At 45.4% G+C, this 25,358-nt stretch overlaps 1 protein-coding gene across 2 annotated transcripts in view; it reads left to right on the top strand.

Annotated features, from left to right (window-relative positions):
- PKP2 (plakophilin 2) overlaps positions 1-25,358 on the top strand; it is a 529,412-nt gene that overhangs the window by 258,500 nt on the left and 245,554 nt on the right. The gene's annotated exons all lie outside the window — the stretch shown is intronic.

The following is a 25,358-nucleotide window of genomic DNA, read 5'->3' as shown; positions in this document are numbered from 1 at the left end:
TCAATACAAAAAAATGACTCTTCAACCAACACCTGGTCTTCATCCATGCCCTGGAAGACTGTAACCAACCACCTACTCGACCAGTTGGAGCCTCAACAAAAGGTAGCAAAGCGCTATGGAAATGCTGCAATACAATAGTCAAACTGCAGATGTCCTTTTGACTGGAGCAACAAAAAAAAAACTCCCCAGCTTCAGACTCTTAGTACTGCATGTAAGGTATGTACTCTCCTGACAGGTCAGCATACTGGCTTCCCATTGGACAAGGTGATGCCTAACTGAGTTCCCACATCTTCTTCCATTCCTTCATTATAATTCATCACCTGTATCTGTGTGCTGGCAGAGCCTGTGCCTGTAACTAGGCCCACCCTCCAGATGCCTAGTGTGTCTCTATGGCAACATCAGGTTACACATTTCATTCCAACCTCGTCGGCATGCAGCAGCAAGTGAACATTTCCAGATATACAAATATAGAGTTATAGGACCTCACACTGAAATGAAGTAAATATGCAGCTCTGTTAATACAATGCGTACATGGTGATAAACTTTTCCCCTGTTAAAAAAGTCATTGAAGTATTTTGTAATTAAGGCTACTGAACTTAACCCTGTTTTATACTGCCTTCCAACTTCTGGTGCTGACTACATCTCCTATTCACCCATGCACTGCTTTTCAAGTAAATTTGTAACAGCTCACCCTTTAACATAATCTTTTTATGAATGCCATCTTAATCTTGCCAATATATATATATTTTTAATAACACATTTTATTGAGTTCGATGGTACATATCGGGCGGTGCCTGGAGCACATGTTATGGATACAGTTTGAATGAGATAGTGCCAATTATATCTAAACAACAAATTAGCTTGTGAACAGGCCCAATAATTAAAACTTGGCACAGATTACTATGTGTTCACTGTAAGTAGTGTGTCTAGGTGTGTGTGTAAAGATGACAGAACTACTCATCTTGTCAGCATTTATTAAAACTTATAAATTGCAAATATTTTAATGTCAAATAAAATTGTAAATTCATATTAAATAACTAATTTTAACTTAAAACTAATAAAATAAGAATTCACAGCCCTTTAACAGATTAATTAAAATATAACCTTTGTACATTATAAATGTTAAAATTATGAATTTACAATTTAATGTACTCTAACGTTTTAACACTAAAATACATATTTACTTTAAAAGTCAGAAAAATTCCATGTATTTATGAGTATTTCCCATGGTGTTATGGTATACATTAGGCCCCTGACTCCATTATTTTCTGTAGGCGTTTGTTGCAGTGTAACTATGTGTGGTGCGTGACTTACTCCGAAGCGGGAGAACTTTTACTACAGCTTTGGATACTTTATGGCTGTAGTAACTTTAGATGTGTAGCTTGTGATTAACTCCTTTGTGGTTGTGTATTTGTAATAGCCGATCTCTCCCTAAAACCCTCCTTCCCCTCCCTAAATCCCTCCTTAGTTCTCTAAACTCCTTCCCTAGGGGTCATTATTTTCTATTTTTCTGCCATTACCCGTTGTCCTTCCCATCAATTACTACTAAAAGCTTGTGTATATGGAGAATTCCACACACATGGCTGAGATCGCTACATAGAATAGATAAGAGAGGTGGAGGTCTCAAAGCATAGGTTTGTAGGTTGCAATTTGCAGCCCCATAGTAGTGTAGCTCTAGTACTATTAAATGCAAAAATGCACTTAGTGAATCAAGCCTATTCTGCCTGCTAGCTCTCATTTTGTAATCAGCAGCTTGGCATGGCACTTCCTTCTGCCGCCACTGTTATCCCATGGCTGACAGACATGAGCAACATAGGAGAGAGAATGCTCCTGCCACCCTTTTTGCTCATTATCTGACAGGGTGAAAACTGTATTGGAGCGAGTGAATGCAGTCGCCACCTGCATTTGTCCTGGTGGGGGGGTGGGAGTTGCGCGGGAGGGAGGAGGTTTAATTTAAAATAAAAATAAAAAAGTTAACTTACCTTCGCCAGGCCGGTCCCGCATCGTGTCTGCTCCTTTCCTGGAAGCAGGATGCCTCCCTCCCCTCCCCTAAGCCAATCACAACGCTGCAATGACAGCGTTGTGATTGGTCACGACGCAGACCAGCCAGGTGTCTATGGGAAGGCCATTTTCTCCATGTAGCCTATATGGAGAAAAGACAGAGTACGCATGACTGGTTTGGTCGGCCCCAGAGGGCTGACCAAACAGTCAGCGCCCTCAGTAGTGGGCAACCACTCTTCCCCTGCCCTACAGCAGAACCGCCCACCCGCTCGCCGCTCCATCAACCAAAACACTTCTGCTTTCTCACAGTGCGAGAAGCAGAAACATAAAATGGTATTTATAATAACATTTTATGTTTCTGCTTCTCACACTGCGAGAAAGCAGTGGGGCGATGCTCCTCCGCCCACATGGAGGAGCCACCCCTGAGTAAATGAGTCCTTTTTTAAGTGCAGTGAAGTTTAAGAAGAGAGAGGATCTTTGTGTACCTTGTTTAATCTTGGAAGTTCTGGTTATGTATGTAGACAAGGCCCCCATCCTGCCAGCACCTGCTCAGTGATGTGGGCACGCCAATCCACAAGGGTTCACAAGCTTCACCTCCATGAAGTCCAAGATGGAGAAAGAGCTGAATGCTTGCACTGCCACTGCCTGCTGGAAAGGCTGAAGACTGCACAGGCGCTGTCCTTGATCCCACTCTGAGGCTGCCTGCAAGTTCTAACAGGAATCTTACCCCTTTACAGAAGAGATACTAATTGCTCGATGTTAGCCTTCATGGCTGGTATTTTTCAAATGAAGTACTCATTGTAGTAAAATCATGAGAGCAAGGATTTTCATGCTAGTAACTGATACCAGGAAACTTACACCAGTACATATTCAAAAGCAAGCACCTGGCTTTTCCAGCATCTCAGTGAACGAGAAACTGTGTTCACACTTACAAAGGTAAAAGGCAACCTTACTTGACTGTCAGAGCCAAGGGAGTGGTGCAGTGCTGGAGAAATTAATGAACTATTTCAATCCCCTTAGCCTCAGGAATACAATACTGTCACAACGTTAGTCCAGTGACAGAGGTTTTTACTGGAATATCAATCTCTGCAGCTGTGGACCAATTTAGTTTTGATGCGAAGCGGAAGGTACTCTTGTGACTGATAAATCATCATGCTTCTACCCCACTGACACTCTATATTAACACCAAAAATGTTGCCTAAAGATAGGATGCATCTCTTGTACCACCTCAGATAGAACAGGCTCTGGTTTTCCTGAGAGCTACAAAGATTATTTCTACGGTAATCTTCCTTTTACAAGGGAAGTCATGAAAGGATGATAAAATCGAAAACCAAGTGTAGCATCTTGCCAGTCTAGGCATTTGTCAATAAGTACCGCACACACAGAGAGTAATTTTACACGTCTAAGTCAGAACTCAACATTCTTAGCCTTCCTTCAATTCATCCCTCCAACACTTTTGGCACAGGCTTATGGTATACAGTTGGAACCAAAATAGTTCCAGCGTTCTTTTATTACGAGACACTACATTTCCCGCTTTCTCAAAATAAAATGCAATGCAAAAAGATGGACGAAATATTGAACATTGTTAAACATTCACACCCATTCACAGATCTGGGTTTAATCCATCATCATTTTGCTTGCCACGCCATTCCAGTTTGGAACCAGCCATATGCAAATCAACCTTGACCCTGTTCCCCATGAGAAAAGTCCAGCCCGAGCTGCCAGGCCAGGTCCTCCCTGGACCGGCAAACAAGTATCCTGGGATGGGTTTCGGGACATCACCTCTCATTAGCCAGGCTAGCTTGAAACCAGTGACATAGCGAGCACTGGGCCCACGTCTGGGCATACCCTTCCCACTTAGGGTGAAAATGCAACACAAAAACATGATGGACGGATTGTTGAACATTGTTAAACATTCATCCCCAGTTCGAGATCTGGGTTTAATCCATTGTTATTTTGCTTGCCACGCCATTCCAGCTCGGACCCAGCCATATGGAAATCAGCCTTGACCCTGTTCCCCATGGGAACAGTCCACCCGAATGGGTAGTGTCCTGCCAGCCTAGTCACTTGCCAATAAGTATGTCACACACAGAGAGTCATTTTACACGTCTTTATTCCGCTGCATGCAAGTCCGAACTCAACATTCTAAGCCTACCTACAACTCATCCGTCCAACACTTACATCACATGCCTACGCTGTACAGTGGGAACCAAAAAAGTTCCAGCGTTCTTTTATTACAAGGCTCTATGCCAAGTTGGGGTTCTCTTTAAAAAACAATCATCCCTCTCCCAGCACCCTTACTGCTGAAGTATTTAAAGGGCAATCCGGACACCATAGGTAAGTAAGGGAACTCTGGTAGTTTACGTACTGGTTGCAACATATGCAGTAAAAGCCAAAGACAAGTGTATTTTCGTGAGCCTCAGTTATTTGGCTTAAAATTTAGATTGAGTGCTTCATCGGGACATCAGTGATAATGCTAATATCGCCTGTGGATAACCAAAGAAACATTATATTATGTATAAGAATGCTGAACTCTCTTCGCGTCGGGCCTGAGATAGGCTGCATTTTCACTTTTAAATGCCTCAGTTGGAGTACATCACATCACTTTTTGAATCCTGAGCATTTGTCTCTAGAAATATGCCACACAGCATTATGTGTTTTATTTAGAAAACTTAATAAACTATAAAATTCATAATAATGGGAGATAAACGCTTATAAATAAACAGAACCTCATGGACTGCAACCAGATGATGATCATGTAGGGTTGGTTTTGGACTAAATTGATTTTAACCCCTTCGCTGCTAGGCCTTTTCCCCTCCTGTGCTAAGGCTTTTTTTGGCGTTTTGGAGTAGTGCGCGCTTAGGCCCTTGTAACTTTTTGACCACATAAGGTATCCACGCCAAATTTGCGTCCTTTTCTTCCAACATCATGTAGATTCTAAAGGCGCCCAGGGTTTGTGGATTCCCTTGGAGGGGTTCCAGAAATTAACCAAAATATAGTGATTTTTTTGTTTTTTTCAGAAAAATGGGAAAAACGGGCTGCAAATGAAAGCCTCTGGGTTTTTCCCTGAAAAGGGTATCAAAAAAGGGTTTGTGGGGCTGAAATCTCCATTTTCTCAGCTTTTAGGGAATGACAGTCTTTTGTCAGAGAACCGAAATTTTTCACTCAGTTTTGGCATTTTTCTGGGACATAGCCTATTTTTGCTATTTTTAGAGCTTTCCACCTCCTTCCAGTTAATGGTAGAAATGAGTTTGAAAGCAATAATGGATCCTGGAAAGCTTTACATTTCCGAAAAGTAGACAACATTCTGAATTCAGAAAGGGGTCATTTGTCTAAATCCATGAAGGTTTCGTTATAGAAACTAACAGTTAGATATTGGAATAATTGAAAATGTGTTGAAAAAAACAGCCTTTTGTCTCAACGTTTTCACCTATAACTTTTTCTAATTTTGACAGCTCTTGGAAAGCAATATACCGTTACATCCGTTAGACCTTCCTGGTTGTGGGGATATATAGGACTTGTAGTTTCACCAAGAACCCGACGAACCCAGATCCAAAAACTGAGCAGCAACTTGCAATGGTATTTTTTCATTTACTGGGTATAGAGCACTTTGTCTTGGAAAATGTATACATGGAATAATCTGTATGAAAGCCACCTATGTATTTCTGAATTGGGTACAAATTATAGAGTTAAGAAACAGTATATAATTGCACATTTTCAAAATTGGGAATACTCATACTAGCATGAGAATTATTGGTCATTTTTCAAAAAGATTTTATTTTTACACAATGTCTTTCATTGAAAGGGAGAAATGCATGAAAGCTCAATTGGTAATAACAGTTGATTTACAAATCTGAATTACCCCAAGTGTCCCGATAAAAACGGTACCTCACTTGTGTGGGTCGGCCTTGTGCCTGCGACAGGAAACGGCGCAAAATGCAACGTGGTCACACCTAAATTTTGCAGTTACAAATTGACCCTTTTTTGGCAAAGTGCCTACCTGTAGTTTTTGCACCCTAGCTCTGCCGGCACCTAGGGAAACCTAGCAAACCTATACATTTTTGAAAAGTAAACACCCAGGGGAATTCAGGATGGGGTGACTCAACTGCCTACCACCAGGTTTTGTTACCCAGAATCCCTTGCAAAGCTAAGATTTTGACAAAAAAAACACATTTTCCTCACATTTCTGTGGTGGAAAGTTCTGGAATCTGCGTAGATCAACAAATTTCCACGCACCCAGCATTCCCCCAGGTCTCCCGATAAAAACGGTACCTCACTTGTGTGGGTCGGCCTTGTGCCTACGACAGGAAACGGCACAAAGTGCAACGTGGTCGCACCTCAATTTCCCAGTGAAATCTTGCGCTCTTTGGACAAAGAGACTACCTTTTGTTTTTGAGCCCTAGCTCAGCCGGCACCTAGGGAAACCTAGCAAACCTATACATTTTTGAAAAGTAAACACCCAGGGGAATTCAGGATGGGGTGACTCGTCTGTCTACCCCCAGGTTTTGTTACCCAGAATCCCTTGCAAACATAAAAATCTGACAAAAAAAACACATTTTCCTCACATTTCTTTGGTGGAAAGTTCTGGAATCTGCGTGGATCAACAAATTTCCACACACCCAGCTTGCCCCCAGGTCTCCCGAAAAAAATGGTACCTCACTTGCGTGGGTAGGCATAGTGGCTGCGACATGAAACAGCGCAATACGCAACATGGCTGCACCTCAATTTCCCAGTGAAATCAAGCACGTTTTGTCCAAAAAGACTACCTTTTGTTTTTGCGCCGTAGCTCTGCCAGCACCTAGGGAAACCTAGCAAACCTATACATTTTTGAAAACAAGACACCCAGGGGAATTTAGGATGGGGTGACTTGTCTGCCTACCCCCAGGTTTTGTTACCCAGAATCCCTTGCAAACCTAAAAATTTGACCAAAAAAACACATTTTCCTCACATTTCTGTGGTGGAAAGTTCTGGAATCTGCGTGGATCAACAAATTTCCACCCACCCAGCGTTCCCCCAGGTCTCCCGATAAAAACGGTACCTCACTTGTGTAGGTCGACCTTGTGCCTACGACAGGAAACGGCACAAAGTGCAACGTGGTCGCACCTCAATTTCCCAGTGAAATCTAGCACGTTTTGGCCAAAAAGACTACCTTTTGTTTTTGCGCCGTAGCTCTGCCAGCACCTAGGGAAACCTAGCAAACCTATACATTTTTGAAAACTAGACACCCAGGGGAATTCAGGATGGGGTGACTCGACTGCCTCCCCCCAGGTTCTGTTACCCAGAATCCCTTGCAAACCGAAATATTTGACCAAAAAAACACATTTTCGTCACATTTCTGTGGTGGAAAGTTCTGGAATCTGCGTGGATCCACAAAATTCCACCCACCCAGCGTTCCCCTAGGTCTCCTGAAAAAAATGGTACCTCACTTGCGTGGATAGACATAGTGGCTGCAACAGGAAACGGTTCAAATCGTACGGTGGTGAATTTACATTACCCTATTGCAAAACTACCTTGATTTTGGGGGGGGGGCATCTGAGTTTGTGGCCCGGGGCTCGGTGGTATTCTTTGCAAAGTAGCAAACCAAAACAGTTCTGAAAACTAGACACCCGGGGGAGTCCAGGGAGGTATGGCATGCGTGGGTCCCCCAATGTTTTCCTACCCAGAACTCCTTGCAAACCTTAAAATTAGGTAAAAATAGCACTTTTCCAAACTTTTTGGCGTGGGATCGCCGTGCCGGCAAAAATGTCCTACCACCCAGCGTTCCCCTTGTTCTCCCGAGTAAAAGGATACCTCACTTGTGTGGGTGCCCCAAAGCAGAACACGCCAAAATGAATTTTGAAAAAAGTAGTATTTAGTAGTATTTAAGTTTTACAAATTAAGCCCCCCAGCCTGAGTCACATGCCTTGGGCCCACCCACACAAGTGAGGTATCATTTTACTCGGGAGAACAAGGGAAACGCTGGGTGGTAGGACATTTGTGCCGGCAGCGAGATTCCACCCAAAAAAGTACGGAAAAGTGGGTTTTTTGACCAAAATTTAAGGTTTGCTGGGGTTTCTGGGTAGGAAAACATTGGGGGACCCATGCATGCCATACCTCCCTGGACTCCCCCGGGTGTCTAGTTCTCAGAACTGTTTGGGTTTGGTAGTTTGCAAAGATGCCCGCCAAGCCCCGGGCCAAACGCTCAGGTGACCCCCTCAAAAAATAAGATTGTTTGGCTAAAGGAAATGTTTTGGTCTACACAGTAAGAATTGGGCCTTTTCCTAAAGCAGCCACTATGCCTACCCACGCAAGTGAGGTACCATTTTTATCGGGAGACCTTGGGGAACGCTGGGTGGGAGGTAATTTGTGTGAGCCCAGTGATGCCACGCTTTCCCACACTAAAACGTGTGAAAAAACTGATTTTTTTCCAGCGAAAAATGAGGTTTGCAAGGGATTCTGGGTAAAGGAACGTTGGAGGATCCACGCAAGCCATACCTCCTTGGAAGCCCCCGGGTGTCCACTTTTCAGAAATGTGTGGGTTTGGTAGGTTTCCCTAGATGACTGTCTCGCACGGGGCCAAAAACCCAGGTAACCCCTCTTGCAAAAGCTAGTGGACTTGACATTGTCACCATTGTCAAATTCACCAGCTTTTGCAAGAGGGGTTACCTGGGTTTCTGGCCCCATGCGAGACAGCCATCTATGGAAACCTACCAAACCCACACATATCTGAAAAGTAGACACCCGGGGGCTTCCAAGGAGTTATGGCTTGCGTGGATACTCCAACGTTCCTTTACCCAGAATCCCTTGCAAACCTCAATTTTAGCAGAAAATAATCAATTTTTTCACACGTTATAGTGTGGGAAAGCGTGGCATCACTGGGCTCACACAAATTACCTCCCACCCAGCGTTCCCCCAGGTCTCCCGATAAAAATGGTACCTCACTTGCATGGGTAGCCATAGTGGCTGCAACAGGAAAAGGTCCAAATCGTACGGTGGTGAATTTAAAATACCCTGAAGCAATATAACTTTGATTTTTGGGGGGGGGGCACCTGAGTTTTTGGCCCGGGGCTGGGTGGTATTCTTTGGAAAGTAGCAAACACAAACAGTTCTGAAAACTAGACACCCGGGAGAGTCCAGGGAGGTATGGCATGCGTGGGTCCCCCAATGTTTTCCTACCCAGAACTCCTTGCAAACCTCAAAATTAGGTAAAAATAGCACTTTTCCAAACTTTTTGGCGTGGGATCGCCGTGCCGGCAAAAATGTCCTACCACCCTGCGTTCCCCTTGTTCTCCCGAGTAAAATGATACCTCACCTTAACAGAGTTACTCCAAAGTCAAACATTCAAGCACGGCTATCTATTCCTCAAAGACACACACATACAGGTTGGATTTGGCACGAGGGCGAGTGATGGTTCAGTACATAAAATTTTATTAACAAGATATTTCAAAAAAATGAAATGCTCTGTCAATAAATAAATGCATAAAAACCGAACCAGTGACTCGCAACTCGTGAGCTATAAAGCCACGACAAGGCACCAACCGTTTTACAGGCCATTCACGCACCTTTCATACCTGATACAAACCAGACCATTGACACCATCCGAATGGAAAAGCAACACATAACAATCACAATAAGGGACAAGGTACACCCTACTGCAGAAAGAGAAAAAAAACAATTATTACTGCACACCCATCTAATCCGCAAGCACACACACATACTGGTTGGATTTGGCACGAGGGTGAGTGATGATTCAGTACATACAATTGGATACGCAAGTAATTTCATCAAAAATGAAATACACTGCGTACAATTGAAAGTATGATAAACTGAACCACTGACTCACAGCTCGTGAGCTGTAAAGCCACGTCAAGGCACCAACCTCTTTACAGGCCATTCATACACCTTTCGTACGCGTGACACATACAAAACATTCACACCACCAGCCGCGGACCCATCACATTTAAACACTCACACCAGCAAACAGTGCCATTCAAGGGCCCATCACTTTCACACGCCCACATTTCTGACACTGCAACTACACAAAATGATGGACTGTGTGGAGTGTCCCTCAACTAGCAGTGTGTGTAGTGACCAACAGAAAGTAACTACTCACACACCGCCTGCCGAGCGCCAGTCCACCCACACCACCATCCAAGCACCAGACCATGCACACCGCCAGCCAAACACCACTCAGCGCACACCGACAGCCAAGTACCACTCCACACACACCACCAGCCAAGCATCACTCCACGCACACCACCAGCCAAGCGCCACTCCACAAACTCAACACCAGCCAAGCACCACTCCGTGCACAGACAGCCAAGTACCACTCCACGCACACCGTCCAGCCAAGCGCCACTCCACACACACCGCCAGCCAAGCACCACTCCGTGCACAGACAGCCAAGTACCACTCCATGCACACCACCAGCCAAGCGCCCCTCCACACACACCACCAGCCAAGCACCACTCCACAAACTCAACACCAGCCAAGCACCACTCCACAAACACAACACCAGCCAAGCACCACTCCGTGCACAGACAGCCAAGTACCACTCCACGCACACCACCAGCCAAGCGCCACTCCACACACACGACCAGCCAAGCGCCACTCCACACACACGACCAGCCAAGCGCCACTCCACACACACGACCAGCCAAGCGCCACTCAACACACACCACCAGCCAAGCACAACTCCATGAACACCACCAGCCAAAGACAAATCCAAACACAACACCAGGCAAGCGCAAGAGCACGCACACCGCCAACCAAACACCAGACCACGCACACCGCCAGTCAAGCACCAGTCCGCAGACACCGCCAGACAAGCACCAGTCCACAGACACCGGCAGCCAAGAGCCAAACCATGCACACAGTCAGACAATGGACACTGCACGCAAACCAACATCATACTTTAGTTTTTTTTTAAATAAAAGAGAAACAAAAACAAATTGCAAATTGATACAAATCTACTAACTCGACAACTAAATCTAAAAAGACTACACAAATACAAACTTTGAAACTGAACAATAAGTTTTACAGAATAAAGACCAACCAGTTCACTTTACCACTCATTGATACTCCCAAAAATTCTTTTGCGTGTGGTACAATCTAAAACAAGCAGGTACACACAGCCCGGGGTTTGAAGGGCAGTCGGGGCAGTACATGCGAACCTCCTTCCGCAAACCTCTTCGCCAACAGACTCTACATCTCCGACTGGGAAAGTCTTTTGAGGTTGTAGGAGGAATTGTATCAGGAAAGTGGCGATCTTTCAATCTGGCAACATCCTCCACCACTCCAACTCTAGGAACACTTGCCTGTTCCACTAAAACAAGGCTGCCTATTACAGACTCCTGAAACTTTACAAAAGTCATCTTTGACTGGGGACAAGATTTCTGGAACACAACAAAAGCATTAAAGGTTGCCAAGTGGAAAAGATGGATAGCCAACTTCTTGTATCAAATGTAAGCCTTACGAAGAGCAGCATATGGTTCCAACCTCTGATCTACTCTGTCAACACCACCCATGTACTTATTGTAGTGCAGTATGCACACAGGTTTGCGCACTTCTGCAACCTGACCCCAAACAGTCACCGGTTCAGTGCTTTCATCATGTATTGTAGTCAACATGTAGACATCTCTCCTGTCTGAAAACTTCACAGCTAGAAGCTCCTCACAACGCAATGCACTGCACTGTCCCCGAGCAAGCTTTCGACAAACAAGTTCTTTTGGGAAACCTTTACGGTTTGAGCGGATTGTGCCACAAGCAACAGTGTCCACTTTGGCCAATTCCCTGAACAACCGCACACCAGTGTAGAAGTTATCGACATACAAATGATGGCCTTTGTTAAACAATCCACGACCAAGTTCCCACACAATTTTCTCAGTCACTCCAAAAGTCGACGGACAACCAGGGGGTTAATCCTGGATTCCTTACCAATGTACACCCTGAAATTAGAGACATATCCAGTCTCACTGTCACACAGCATATACAGTTTGATTCCAAAGCGTGCCCTCTTACTAGGAATGTATTGCCGAAATACCAAGCGGCCCTTGAACAACAGCAAAGACTCATCCACTGCAATTTCTTTCCCAGGATAAAAGATCTCAGAAAATCGATCAACCAAATGATCAATGACAGGCCGAATCTTGAAAAGACGGTCAAAATCTGGGTGATCTCGTGGCAAAGCAAGACTATTGTCAACAAAATGCATCATCCGCAACAGAAGCAAATACCTATCACGACTCATGACTGCCGGAAATATAGCTGTTGCCATCAAGGGACTAGTAGACCAATATGAAGCCATTGATGGTTTCCTAAGCAAGCCCATCAAAAAAGTTAAACCCAAAAACTTTTTCATCTCCTCCAAATTTGTGGGAGTCCACCGGGTAGCTCTAGCGTGGGGCTTAAGGCTGGCACTGTTCACCCTCAAAAAATTTTCAGCATACAAATTAGTCTGCTCTACAATCTCTGCCAAAAACACATCATCCATAAACAACTTGAAAAAATCAATAGGCAAAAAGTTTTCAGTGTTCACCCTACACCCTGGAACACCAGTAAATTCAGGCAATGCCGGCTGCACCATGCCTGGTGCAACCCGGAGGTCAGAACTTTCATCGTCAAGTCTTGCAGCCGCAGGCCGCCGCCCAGCTGCCTCTTGTCTCACTACACCAACTGGAAGTCTAGCAGCCACAGGCTGCAGCCCAGATGTCTCTTGCCGCACTATTGGCACAGCAATGTCCTCCGCAACCACAGGCACAACAATGTCCTCCCCAACCACAACCACAGCAATGTCCTCCCCAACCACAGGCACATCATCCACACCAAAAGTAGCTTCATCAGCACTCAAAGTGTCTTCATCATCAGATGAAGCCATGTGTAGAGAAAACTCACTACCTGAATCTTCACCTCCCACCTCTGGCTCAGAATCAGACTCAGACTCTGGACCATGGTCAGAGGAAGAATCAAAAAGCATTCCAACAACTTGCTGAGCAGTAATCCGGCGGCTAGCCATTATCCTTACAAATAAAGGAGTCTGCACAAACAACTCAACAACCCCAACACTGCGCAAAGTAAGATAAAAAATGTAAGACTTTTTCACAAAAAACTATATTTAGAAAAAATATACAATTCACTTACAAGACACAACTACACTCACCAGCACCTACTCTGCAAAGACACAGCAAATAGGCAACGATATCCCACTAGAAAGAAGAAAAAAAAACTTACATCTACAGAAGGACACATCAAAAACAAATGCAGTCATGTTTTACAATCACAACAAACAGAAACAAAACATACTCGTATTACTACACACTTTGCAAAATAAACAATTACATTACAATTGAACAAAAAAAAGGTCTCTTCCCAAACACATGCAACTACAGAAACAGCAGAACAACAGAACCACCAGTAACAGAACCGCACACTGCAACAATCTAAAGAGAAAAAAAAACAATACACATTAGAAGAAACAAAAACAACACACATTACAACAGGCTATGTCACAGGGTATGTCACAAATGGGGTGTATGTCCCCAAGTGGGGAAGATTATAAATCATTATAAACGTGGGCCCCCTGGAAGCAACCCTACGGAGGGCAGAGAGGCCAAATAAAGACACGGCAGAACATACTGAAAACAAATGGGCCCAAGAAAGCATTCCTTGGCCAAGGGGTCGCTCCCTATAAAAAAAATAACCCTGGAGTCTAGTGAGCTTTTCTATTCCCCCCCGGGTCCAGAAACGGTAAAAAAAAACAGCCAATCTGCCCCCAGGGGGGGCAGAAAAGTCTATAAAAAAATTAGGGCCACTAGGAAGCGACCCTTCCCCAAGGGGTCGCTTCATTTTCAAATCCAAACAAATCCCTGGTGACTAGTGGGCTTTTCTGCCCCCCCTGGGTGCAGATCAGCCAAAAAAACGCCGATCTGCCCCAGGGGGGGCAGAAAAATCTGAAAAATATTACATCCCTCTAAGGAAGCGACACTTGCCCAAGGGGTCGCTTCCTTTATAAATATAAATCAATCCCTGGTGTCTAGTGGGCTTTTCTGCCCCCCCTGGGTCCAGATGCGGCCCAAAAAAACGGCCGATCTGCCCCCAGGGGGGGGGGGCAGAAAAGTCTAAAAAAATATTAGGGCCACTAGGAAGCGACCCTTCCCCAAGGGGTCGCTTCCTTTTCAAATAAAAAACAAATCCCTGGTGACTAGTGGGCTTTTCTGCTCCCCCTGGGTGCAGATCGGCCGAAAAAACGGCCGATCTGCCCCAGGGGGGGCAGAAAAGTCTGAAAATTATTTTATCCCCCTAAGGAAGCGACCCTTGCACAAGGGGCCGCTTCCTTTATAAATAAAAATCAATCCCTGGTGTCTAGTGGGCTTTTCTGCCCCCCCTTGGTGCAGATCGGCCAAAAAAAAGGCCGATCTGCCCCAGGGGGGGCAGAAAAGTCTGAAAAATAATATGGCCCCAAAAGGAAGCGACCCTTGCCCAAGGGGTCGCTTCCTGCACAAATAAACAATCACAAACAGAATCCCTGGTGTCTAGTGGGGCATTCCTGGTGCACGATCGCGACGCTGTGCGCGATCGTGCACCAGGAATGCCCTGCATTGGGACATCAGGGGAGAGGAAACACAGTTTCCTTCCCCCCGATTCCTCAAGGCACCGAAAACCGCCCCCCCGCCCCACCGGAGCACAAAACCCGCACCTCTTTGCTGGACGCGCTGGAAAGAAATGGCTTCCAGCGCGTCCAGCGCTTCCTGATGACGTCGGCGCGCGCTGTGCGCGCTGACGTCACCAGGAAGCGTGGGGGGGGCCAGGGGGTGGCAGCGGAAAGTCTTCCGCTGCCACCCCTGCAAAAAAACACAAGATCACTGCACAGGGGGGGGGGAGCGCCAGCGCCCCCCCCCCCAGGGCTGTACTGATGACGGAACGGTTCCGTCATCAGCACAGCCCAACCGATGCTGATGACGGAACCGCTCCGTCATCAGCATCGAAGGGGTTAAAGGACTTCCAGCCTCGAGCTATGTTCTGATTGTTGACTATTCCAAACCTTTTCTAAAAAAAACAAACAGGCAGAACATTGCAAGAGTCAAGGAAAAATTCCACCTGTTATTGTTTTTTCCTTTAATATGCGCTGTCTAGCTAATTAATTGCTGGAACAATGATATTCCTTTGTCCAGTGCTCTCCATGTTTATGCATTGTGTGGTGGAAAAGGTTACTGCACGCTCTTAGACTATTTCTATGTGCCAAAAATGTAACTTCGTAAGCCAAATTACGTTGTTATACTATAAATCTGTCAACCTAACAGAGACATAATGTTTTGCATTGTAGAGAATTTCTCTGTGCCATAAATTTGTATTCAGTGATCACATTCACGGTGACGTACAAAGAGTGCAATGGGCCTTAAGGCAAGCAAGGAAAATTGGCTCTCATTCCCCAAGTTGAGTAGTGAAAGATAGACATGAATGAGGTTCAGTTTCCCCTTCACATCCTGCCCCCCGAGCCACTGCTACAGCTTCTGCTCTATTTATGATAGGTACCCCCCTTCACATTCTCAGGAAAACCTCAAAGCAGCCCTTGCTTTCATTCCTTGCTCTTGAGTCTCAGGTATAGTTACACTGGTGCAAGACAATTTCACAGACCGAGAATTGTCATCCGCCATTTTTCTTAACAAAGAATGAGGCTTTGGTCAAATAAAACTTTGACACCTGTCCCCCCCCCCATGCTTCCTTTTGCCAGTAGTGGTATCTCCTGCTTACTTAGCACTCTTCCATAGTTCACCTCTGCCATTAGGTTCACAACTTTTGCATTTTCAGGTCGTGTTTTTTCACCATTGAAAAGAAGAACTCGACAAAGCTGTTAGTCTAACGGCGTCAATATTAACCTCTCCCACATAGAGAAGAAATATTGACTTTACAAATCTGTATTTAACCCCTTGCCTGCGCTGAACGTTCCGCGCTAGTGCGGAATGTTCTACTGTGCGGGCGGGCCGCGACATTCAACGGATGTGCGCAGCACTACCGAGGTAGTGCACGCGACGTCCGCTGAACCCGCACCTCTTCTCCATGGGCTGGCTACCTAAACGGAGGCCAGCCATTGGAGGAGAGGGGCGTCACTCCTTTCAAGCCCCGTCTTTTTCGGATTCAGGGGCGTGTTTTTTGCAGTTTTAACTCCGTGACGTCATCCATCACTCAACAACAAAAACCATGCCCCCGAATGCGTAAATGGCGGCGCTTTTCTGACACCATTTCTGCCCGACCGCCACCGGAAGAAGTCGAGAAGCTGCCGAGTCCTCTGGTGAGTGCTCGCTTTTCTTGCGTTGTGCTTGCTCTCCTGCCCCCCCCTTGTTGGTTGTGCTTGCTCTCCTGCCCCCCCTTCGCTGGTTGTGCTTGCTCTCCTGCCCCCCCTCGCTGGTTGTGCTTGCTCTCCTGCCCCCTCCTCGTTGGTTGTGCTTGCTCTCCTGCCCCCCCCCTCGTTGGTTGTGCTTGCTCTCCTGCCCCCCCTCGTTGCTTGTGCTCGCCTGCCACCTCGTGCTTGCTGTCCTGCCACCTCGTTGCCCTCGGATACCTGGAATTCGCCGTTCACATTTCACTTCATTTACTTCCCTTTTCCTCTTTACCAGATCGATAACTGACCTCATGACTGAATTCTATTATGATATGACTTCTTCCGAAAATAGGCAGACTGGACTCGGTAGCAGCACCCGCCAACTTCTGTCAAACGTGATGTCCTATAAACTTCTGAAAGCAGACTATTCGAGTCATGGCCAGATGACGCAGGATAAGGGAAAGACGAACTAAAATGATAGCACCTAGAATGTGTCACTTCATTTCTAAGAGTTACATACCCTGAATACAGAGCAGCGCGCACCTTACCTTCCGCACTGGTTTCCTGAGATTACAGGCTGCAGAGCAGCGCCAGGAGGAGCGCCGGGACTTTCATCATCTGTGTACCTGAGGCCGGTCGTGCAGGAAACAGGCTCAATGCCGCGCTGAGTGCAGTGCGCGAGCCCTCTCGGCTGCCTTTTTATAAGGGCTCGGACGGCCCTGCTAGATGTCAAGGTGAACTCCTCCTCCAGTCTCGGCTATTTCCTCCCCCTGTGATGAGGCCTCCAGCCCCCCCATGGCCGGTGTCCGGTGGGAACATCTCTTAAGGAGCAGCACAGCGAGTGTCGCTCGCATTCCTCCCACTTCCGATAAGCAGGTATAAATACATCTATCAGGACGCTGGCACCTCGTGCCCTTTCAGCCTTGTAGTGTACTCCCAGCACCGGGAGAGATCTCTGCACCTTCACGGTTCAAAGACCGAAGGAGGACCCCCCGGGCGTCTCACCTGAGACAGCGCAGTGGGGACTTATCTGGGCTCCAGCGAGCCTGGGTGACTTTTGAAATACTACTAATAAAAGCTGGCTCCCTCATTGGAGTTACGTGAATGTTCGTTTCTACGGCGTTCGCGTCTTCACGTGGCTGCTTCACAGCTTCAAGCGCTTTGTAGCGCTGTGAATTAAAGATGCTACCACCAGCCTACTCGGTGTATACCTAACAAGGGATATGTGCATCATTGTGCGTCTGTCCCCTCTGTTGTGCGTCTGCCCCTCGTTGTGCTTGCTTTCCGGCCCTCCTCCCTGTGCTTGCTCCCCTGCCCCCTCGCTGTGCTTGCTCCCCTGCCCCCTCGCTGTTGTTGGTTGTGCTTGCTCTCCTGCCCCCCCTCGTTGTTTGTGCTTGCTCTCCTGCCCCCCCTCGTTGGTTGTGCTTGCTCTCCTGCCCCCCCCTCGTTGGTTGTGCTTGCTCTCCTGCCCCCCCCTCGTTGGTTGTGCTTGCTCTCCTGCCCCCCCTCGTTGGTTGTGCTTGCTCTCCTGCCCCCCCCCTCCCCTCGTTGGTTGTGCTTGCTGTCCTGCCCCCTCGTTGCTTGTGCTTGCTCCCAAAAAGGGATACTGTATACTGGCTCTGCCTGTGTAAATCTGTGAAGTGACATGACATGGCAGGTAGGGACGTTTTCCTGATTTTAATAGGATATATCCTAGATGGGAATTTAGAACTCATTCACTGGCATTTGGCCCCTATAAGAAAAGCTTCCAACCACAAGGAACTCAATATGCAGCTGCACTAGGAGAAGTTAAGTAGAGGGAGAAACTACTGACTATATCTACTTGGGAACTGACCAAGGCCTTGGATCGTACTTCCATTTGCACCCAAGATCTGCAAGTGCTTCTCAAGGGGTTGACCACCAGGCCTAGTACTCCAATTGACATGAAGACCAAGAAGAGGATTTGGCTGAGGAATTAGCTGACCAGAGATTGGAGTGTGTTCAAGCCCAGGCTGGAGCAAGATTGATCCCAAGCTGAAGTACCTTTCTCATTATATGCACTTGAGATGGAAGAGGTGTGGGTGGTGGAAGGGTGCATGCAACTTTATGCCATGACCTCCCCCCTCTTCTGTGAGATCACTAAGCCTAGGGACACCTTTAAAGAAGAACTCAGTAGGTCTAATCGCTTGGACTTTAGCTGACTTGGACTTTAGCTGAGTCCATTACCCCAGAAGCCGAGAAGCAATTGAGTGTACCTGACTGAAAATTAACTGATTCTGCCCCTATCCTTCTGGTCTCCGTGATACAGAACAATGCTGATAAAGTCTTTTAATTGTTACTGCAAGAGGGGCCTCCAGGGGGCTCTTTTATTAATCCCCTTCTTCTGATATTGACTTTTACCCAGCATTGTTCACAAGGGAATTTGTTGAAATTTTCTTCAAAATGAACATTGCTTGATTCCCCCTGGTCCAATTTTACTTTTCTTGAACTTGTTTTAATATTTTAAATTGTACTTCTCTTTACTTAGAAGGCCTGTGATTTGCATTATTTTCCTAATATGGCAGACCCTCAAACAAGCAGACCTATCTTATCACATGTACTCTGACGACATTACCTAAATATTTCCTTCCCAGAAGACATCATAAGACTTAATGACACACTTCTGAAAACTCCATTCTGGCTATCACAGAACCACCTCAAATTGAAGGCCCTGAAAACAGAATGAATGCGTACTCATATAACTGTCACACAGCTTACCAACAGCTGAAGAATGGATTTCCCACCTTAATACCCTCAATTGCGAACCTGCTATCATCGAGTCAACACAGTCCCTCGGGATAACGCTGGATGAGAATCTCAACATGCAAGCACACATCCGTGCATCCACAAGAGGAGCTTCTATTCAAATTCATCTCCTCAGGCAGGTAAAGCCTTATACACCACCTCCAGATTTTGTGATAGGGTGTACTGTCCTTAGTCATCTCCGGACTGGAATACAGGAGTCCAACTTTAACAGGTTTCCTGAAAGCAAGGACGGCTCCAATTAAGTTGACCCTCAACGCAGCCGCAAGATTAATTCAGAGATTTCAACCACATCTCTTAAATCTCTTCACTAACTAATCCCTAACTCAATGTGATCTTTCAAGGCTTCTCCCCTACATCAGGAGCTGCATCTGCTTTTCCTCTGAGACGGACATATAGAGAGAGACACTGAGAGAGAGAGGGGGGACTACTGCTACCAATGATGAAAGCTAACATCCAGCTGAAGATAACCTGCTAGATGCACAAAGCCCTACACCACAAGGCACCCTTATATCTTGCACAGATGCCCATAATATCAGGAAGCAACGGATCCCTTAGGTGTATGAGCTCCCTCCTGCTAGTACCTCCAAGATTCAGAAAAAATAAAGCCCCATCACCGCACCTTCTACAGGTCGGCCCCTAAAACTTAGAACTCTCTTCTTCCTGAAGCACTTGCAAATTTCTCAGCCTCTGCCTTCAAGAAAGAAGTCAAAATCATCTTATTTAATAAATTCCTTCCATGGGCTCTCCATTTCAGGATCAGGCCAGATTGTTTGAACACAGGAGACCGGAAGCTCTCACACTGTATTCATACCACCATAGCAAGGTAGTTGTCTCCTCACCCAGGGTGGTATCGGACAGTGTACAGTTTTTCCTTTAATTAAATCTAACGGGTTGTTGTCTGTGTTGTAACGGTATGGGAGTTTCTCTCTGTACAGCGTTCTGATACCCTTGGGTCTTATTCGTGCTTATAAAACTCTCTAAATAAATAAATAATAATGTTGTTGTGATGCTACATAAATATTTCAAGAAATAACAAAACTGGGTTTTGGCTTCTAAGCAGTAAGGCTAAGCCGAAGATACAAGAAAAGCAAAACAAAGGCCAATACTGAACCTATTATTAGACGTATCAAAGAAAAACCTCTATGAATGAAACATATCGGTCCGTGTTTTACTAACGTCACTAGTTGTTTATTTATTTAACACTAGTTATGCATTTTATTTTTGATATTTTTTTTAACACTTTTTTGCATGTACAAACATTTACAGAAATCAAAAAGCACTAAAAATTTACATATTTACACATATCTATACACAACACATCCTACCTAAATCATTCATACTCCTCTCACACCTATATACAAGAAAAACAACAGTGTGGACCCCTGTCAAAAAATATCTACAAGTTTCTAAACCAAATAGCCAAACGTGAAAAGGGATCCTTCAATGGTTTGTGGGCAACATCTTCACAATGATTTTTCCACGCTCCCTCTTTTCGCATTTAGGAAAGAAAAGAGCTTGGCCAATCACATTGTTAGGGCAGCGCTACCTACCACTCCAAAACCATCCCTGAGAGGTATGTTAGGTTTACCCCCAGTGGCAGGCCATCATAAGTGTGGCAATTGCACATGTTGCCCACAAACCATTGAAGGATCCCTTTTCACGTTCAATGGTATCCATTGGAAGCATGAAACCTTCACTAATTGCCAAACCAAAAACATCATTTATCGAATTATTTGCCCTTGTCCGAAACTTTATATAGGGAAAACTACTCAGGAAGCACAACATCGAATTACGCAGCATAAATCGCGTATAAGGACTCAGACGCCAAATGCTCCACTTGTTTTACATTGGCAGACAAAACAACATCAAGAGGATGAATTGAAATGGACTGTTATTTCGAAAATTGAAAATGACCTAAGAGGTGGAGACATTGAGGCAAGACTAAGCCAGAGAGAAGCCCTGCTTATAATGAAATACGACACTGCCACCTCTGGCTTAAATGAAATCTCAGAAATATTTAAAATACATCCCTGAGTGACTGCCATATTTCCATCCATAAATCATGATCGGAACTCCGCTTCTCAATTCCCCATTCAACATGTTCACGGCAATAATTCTTTTTGCTCCAACAATGGCAATAACGTTTTGTGAAAAAACAGAGTGGTCATCCCGATCACGTGATCGCCCCCTTTCTCAGTAAACACTGCAGAAGGACTCTGCATCCTCGCACATTTTTGCCGATCGGCGTTTACGCGACTGATGCACTCGAGAAACGGTAAGCCTCACAGCTTCCCCGTCCCCTTCCCGGCAGGCTTCGACCCGCTGTTTTCTAAATAGCTGACCCTTCGTCTTGCAGGCTACAAATTTAATTGAACACAAGCGACTGGGGTTATCCACGAAACCGCCCACTGCCGGGTAAGCACAGAATCCGGTTTTGACTTCTTTGCTGTGCCTCCATTCATGCAATTCTAGTGAATATTCCCTTTCTGCCCCATTTTAGGTGCACAGCTTCTCTCATCCAAAAGGTTAGTGTCTGCCTAATTGTTATATATTATGATTCACCCCCCTGGGTTCACATTAGCTACAGGGTTATGTTGTGTCTTTTTCTCTGTTCAGTGTGACCACGTTATTGAAGATTGCTATCCCGTTTCTTGGTCTATGTGGTTAGACCGTAACGTAAAGGTATGGCTGTTTCTTTCGACTGGCGGCTTATTTGTATTATTATTTAGTGTAATTCCCGGAGTGTCTATTAATTTGTTGTTTGGGCTTTCCTTTGTAGAAAACGTATTGGTCCTGATGAGAACTCCATAAATACAGGAGTTTGAAACGCGTCGACCTGACTTGACTTAATTCGGACAGGACTCTTTGTCAAACTTTAATGAACACCATTAGAATCCAATTTGATAAACAATGAAGTCATTTCCTTTGCATTCAATTTAAATAGTTGCAAAATTAGTTCAATTTGTTCTATTTGGTTTAGAAACTTGTAGATATTTTTTGACAGGGGTCCACACTGTTGTTTTTCTTGTATATAGGTGTGAGAGGAGTATGAATGATTTAGGTAGGATGTGATGTGTATAGATATGTGTAAATATGTAAATTTTTAGTGCTTTTTGATTTCTGTAAATGTTTGTACATGCAAAAAAGTGTTCAAACAAATATCAAAAATAAAATGCATAACTAGTGTTAAATAAACAACTAGTGACGTTAGTAAAACACGGACCGATATGTTTCATTCATAGAGGTTTTTCTTTGATACGTCTAATAATAGGTTCAGTATTGGCCTTTGTTTTGCTTCACATAAATATTTCACACATTTCTCTTTGGAAACACCTGTTGCATTGCGCCCTTTCTGTAGCAGTAAACCTCCTGTTTTCTAATTGAAACTGTGTTACCTACCAAGGCACTGGATTCCTAGTTTGGTGAAGCATTCTCAAGCTAATTGTACAGGATCTCACGGTGCACAAGTGGGGCCTTGGTACATGAGACGCGGGAACCTGTAGTAAGGGTTTCCTTGGGGTTTGTGTAGCCCATGAGGTTGTGGGATGCTTCATAACATTTGACGAGTGGGAGTGCCTGTCCCCTTTTCTCTGTCCACCTGCACCACTGTTTACTTACATTCCCTCCCTTCTGGCTGAAAACATTCTAAAACAAAGTGCATGTGTAGTAGTTGAAACACATTCACCTCGAAGAAGGAAGGATCGTGTGTGAACTTTACTTGCACCAAGCCAATGCCAGCAGGTCAGCCTATGCCTGAGAGAAGCAGCATGTAAATAGACGACGACCAAAAGCATGACCAGAGCTTTACATCTTAGACAAAGGGGTGGGCTGCCTGCCACTCCCCCACATCATTTGTCTAGTTATGCTGATGAAGCAGGGACCAGGAACTGTATCAGATTAGCTAAAGGTCATATTGTTTCCATTACATGGACTGGGAATAGCAGTCCTCTTGATGGCTGGCTGCAGTGTATCCGTGGCATGCCTCAAGGCAATACACTTTGTAATTATTGGCTCAACCATATGTATTGGTTATAAACTGACTCCTTTGGCTTTTCCATTGATCACGGTTTTTCTTGGAAAATGGCGGCTCAAGTGAGTGGGGAGGCTGGAACAAGAGGCAGAAATGTGTCTATCTCCCCAGGAGAAATAGTGAACATCCTCCAATAGTCAGGTGAAGACTGCTGCAGCAACCTGAGCGAGAGAGGAGATAGAATATACAGCAGAGAGAATCTGCCTTCCTTTGGAACAGAGTCCAGTGATCTTTAGTTTGCTGTAGGAGCTTGAGATAGCCTGTCAAGGCTTCAGACCAGCCTGACCTGTCCAGGAAACGTGGCGAGTGGTGCTAATGGCCCATGTGCTTCTGCATTGACGAATACGTCTGTTTCATATGCCATGAGAGAGCATGATGGGCCAAGAGCCTTCTCATCCACTTATAAACTACAACCTCTGAAGAGACATCCCTAACTCCTCTCCTGCTTCTGCTCTTCCTCTTTGAGAGAGCCCGAGAGAGGGAGGACAGCTGCTGCTTCCTATGATGGTGCCTTCAGCACAGGCCCCACAACGCTGGGATATGAGCATTTGCAAGGTTCTCTTTGTTAACAGTAATGTAATACTTATCAAGTATGTGCCCTTCATAGCCCGACACTGCAGGTGGCTTTAGAAGCTGCCCTCCTCTTTAAAACTGTTTCTTTGTCACAGATGTGTATAGTATCACTACAGCACAAAACAGAGTAACTGCAGTATCTTCCAGAGCAATGAAGTATGACATACAGCCACTTACAGTTACTGCGCATATGTCCTTAATGTAACCAGTCCAAGGTATTGTACAAAAAACACCCCTTGGCATCACATTTTTTAGTAATAATTGTGCCAACTAAACTAGTATTTCTACACCATGCGCGCTCTAAGACTAAGCATGGACGTGCGAGGCCTTGCTACCCCCTGAAAGTCTAAGCCCAAAGAGCAGTTACGGGACAGTGAATGAACTTGCAGTATTGCCTGGCCCCTGTGTTTCCAGGGACAATCACCAAACTTGCAGCAAAGACCGGCATTGTCTCTGAGCTCAGCTCTCTCTAGAGAAATGTCCTGATAGTTGCAAACGTGCTGTGCAGAATGTACCTACCTGCGCCTCACAGGTTGACCGTTTTCAAGTGACTTCTGTGCTAACCGCTTCTTTCTGTCAGCATGCGAACATTAGGCAGCAAGCAGGCACTGCACTTTCGCAAGCACTCTGACGTGGCAAGGGTGCTGCACATTCAGGTTGTAAGTGTCAGCTAAAGTGTCATTCACATTACATCACAGCTCCTACTCTACGGATGCAGTAGCCTAGGTCGGTGATGCTGCGCTCCAGAATCTGGCCAGGTGTCTTGTGTGGGGGCAATGGTGATGGAATGTGGTAAGTGGGTTTAGGAAAGAGCATCATTTAGCGGTGCATTAGATGTCAGTGAGGTGAATGTTTGGCAAGTGCCAAAACAGGTGGCTCATGAGTGCCTCTCAACAGTTCTTCGCTGAGTGCAGCCTTTGTTTCTCATTGTATTGTATACAGGCAGCTGCAGGCTCAGAGTCTATACATTTTAGAGCTGCCATCTCTAAATGAGGTGGTCGTGGTGCTGCTGTTAATTTCTCTAATAAACTTTTCAGACTAATTTACTATTCTTAAACGCGAATGGCGAGATCGGGGTCTTCTGTAAGTCCCAAAGGATGAGGACCCCAGAACAGAAGTAAGTCGACTCAAATCCAATTTCCACTAGGAAAGTTGTGTGCAGTGGGGCTGATGAAAAGGCTCTTTTCAAGGTCGTTGTCGCGGTCACGGGCTAGAAACTTCATGGTTTGTGTTTAAGGAAAGACAAGATGCTCGGCTATACTTTTCAGAATTTGAGCGTCTGCAAAACGTCAATTTTGAGGCAGTTTTTGATCTTTAGACTGCAGCTAGGGACTAGTGAGTGCGCCATACACTGAGACACCTGCCAGAGAAGGGCACGTGGGTGCGGGGCGGGCAATCGCGCACTAGAAACTATTTTGTTTCTGCATTGCTGTGAACCGATGAGCTGTATTTCACAGTCTTGGGCATGCATTCCAACAATGTTCTGCTGTTATGCGTTAATTAATATTTTGATTTCCGAATTCATGATGTGCTGTCGGCTTGGCTCGCGTGTACCCTTCATTTCATGGTTGCTGTAGGATTATTAAAAACAGGGCCTGCCAAATATTCCTGTTCACCCGGTCAGCCAGAGCAAGTGCCAGATGACATCACCCTTTATCCTTGTTCACGTGCTGC

The sequence above is a fragment of the Lissotriton helveticus genome, chromosome 1_1 (genome assembly GCF_964261635.1).
Source record: "Lissotriton helveticus chromosome 1_1, aLisHel1.1, whole genome shotgun sequence".
Lineage (NCBI taxonomy): Eukaryota > Metazoa > Chordata > Amphibia > Caudata > Salamandridae > Lissotriton > Lissotriton helveticus.
Note: the sequence above shows the minus strand (reverse complement) of the source record. Positions and strands in the feature narration are given on the sequence as shown.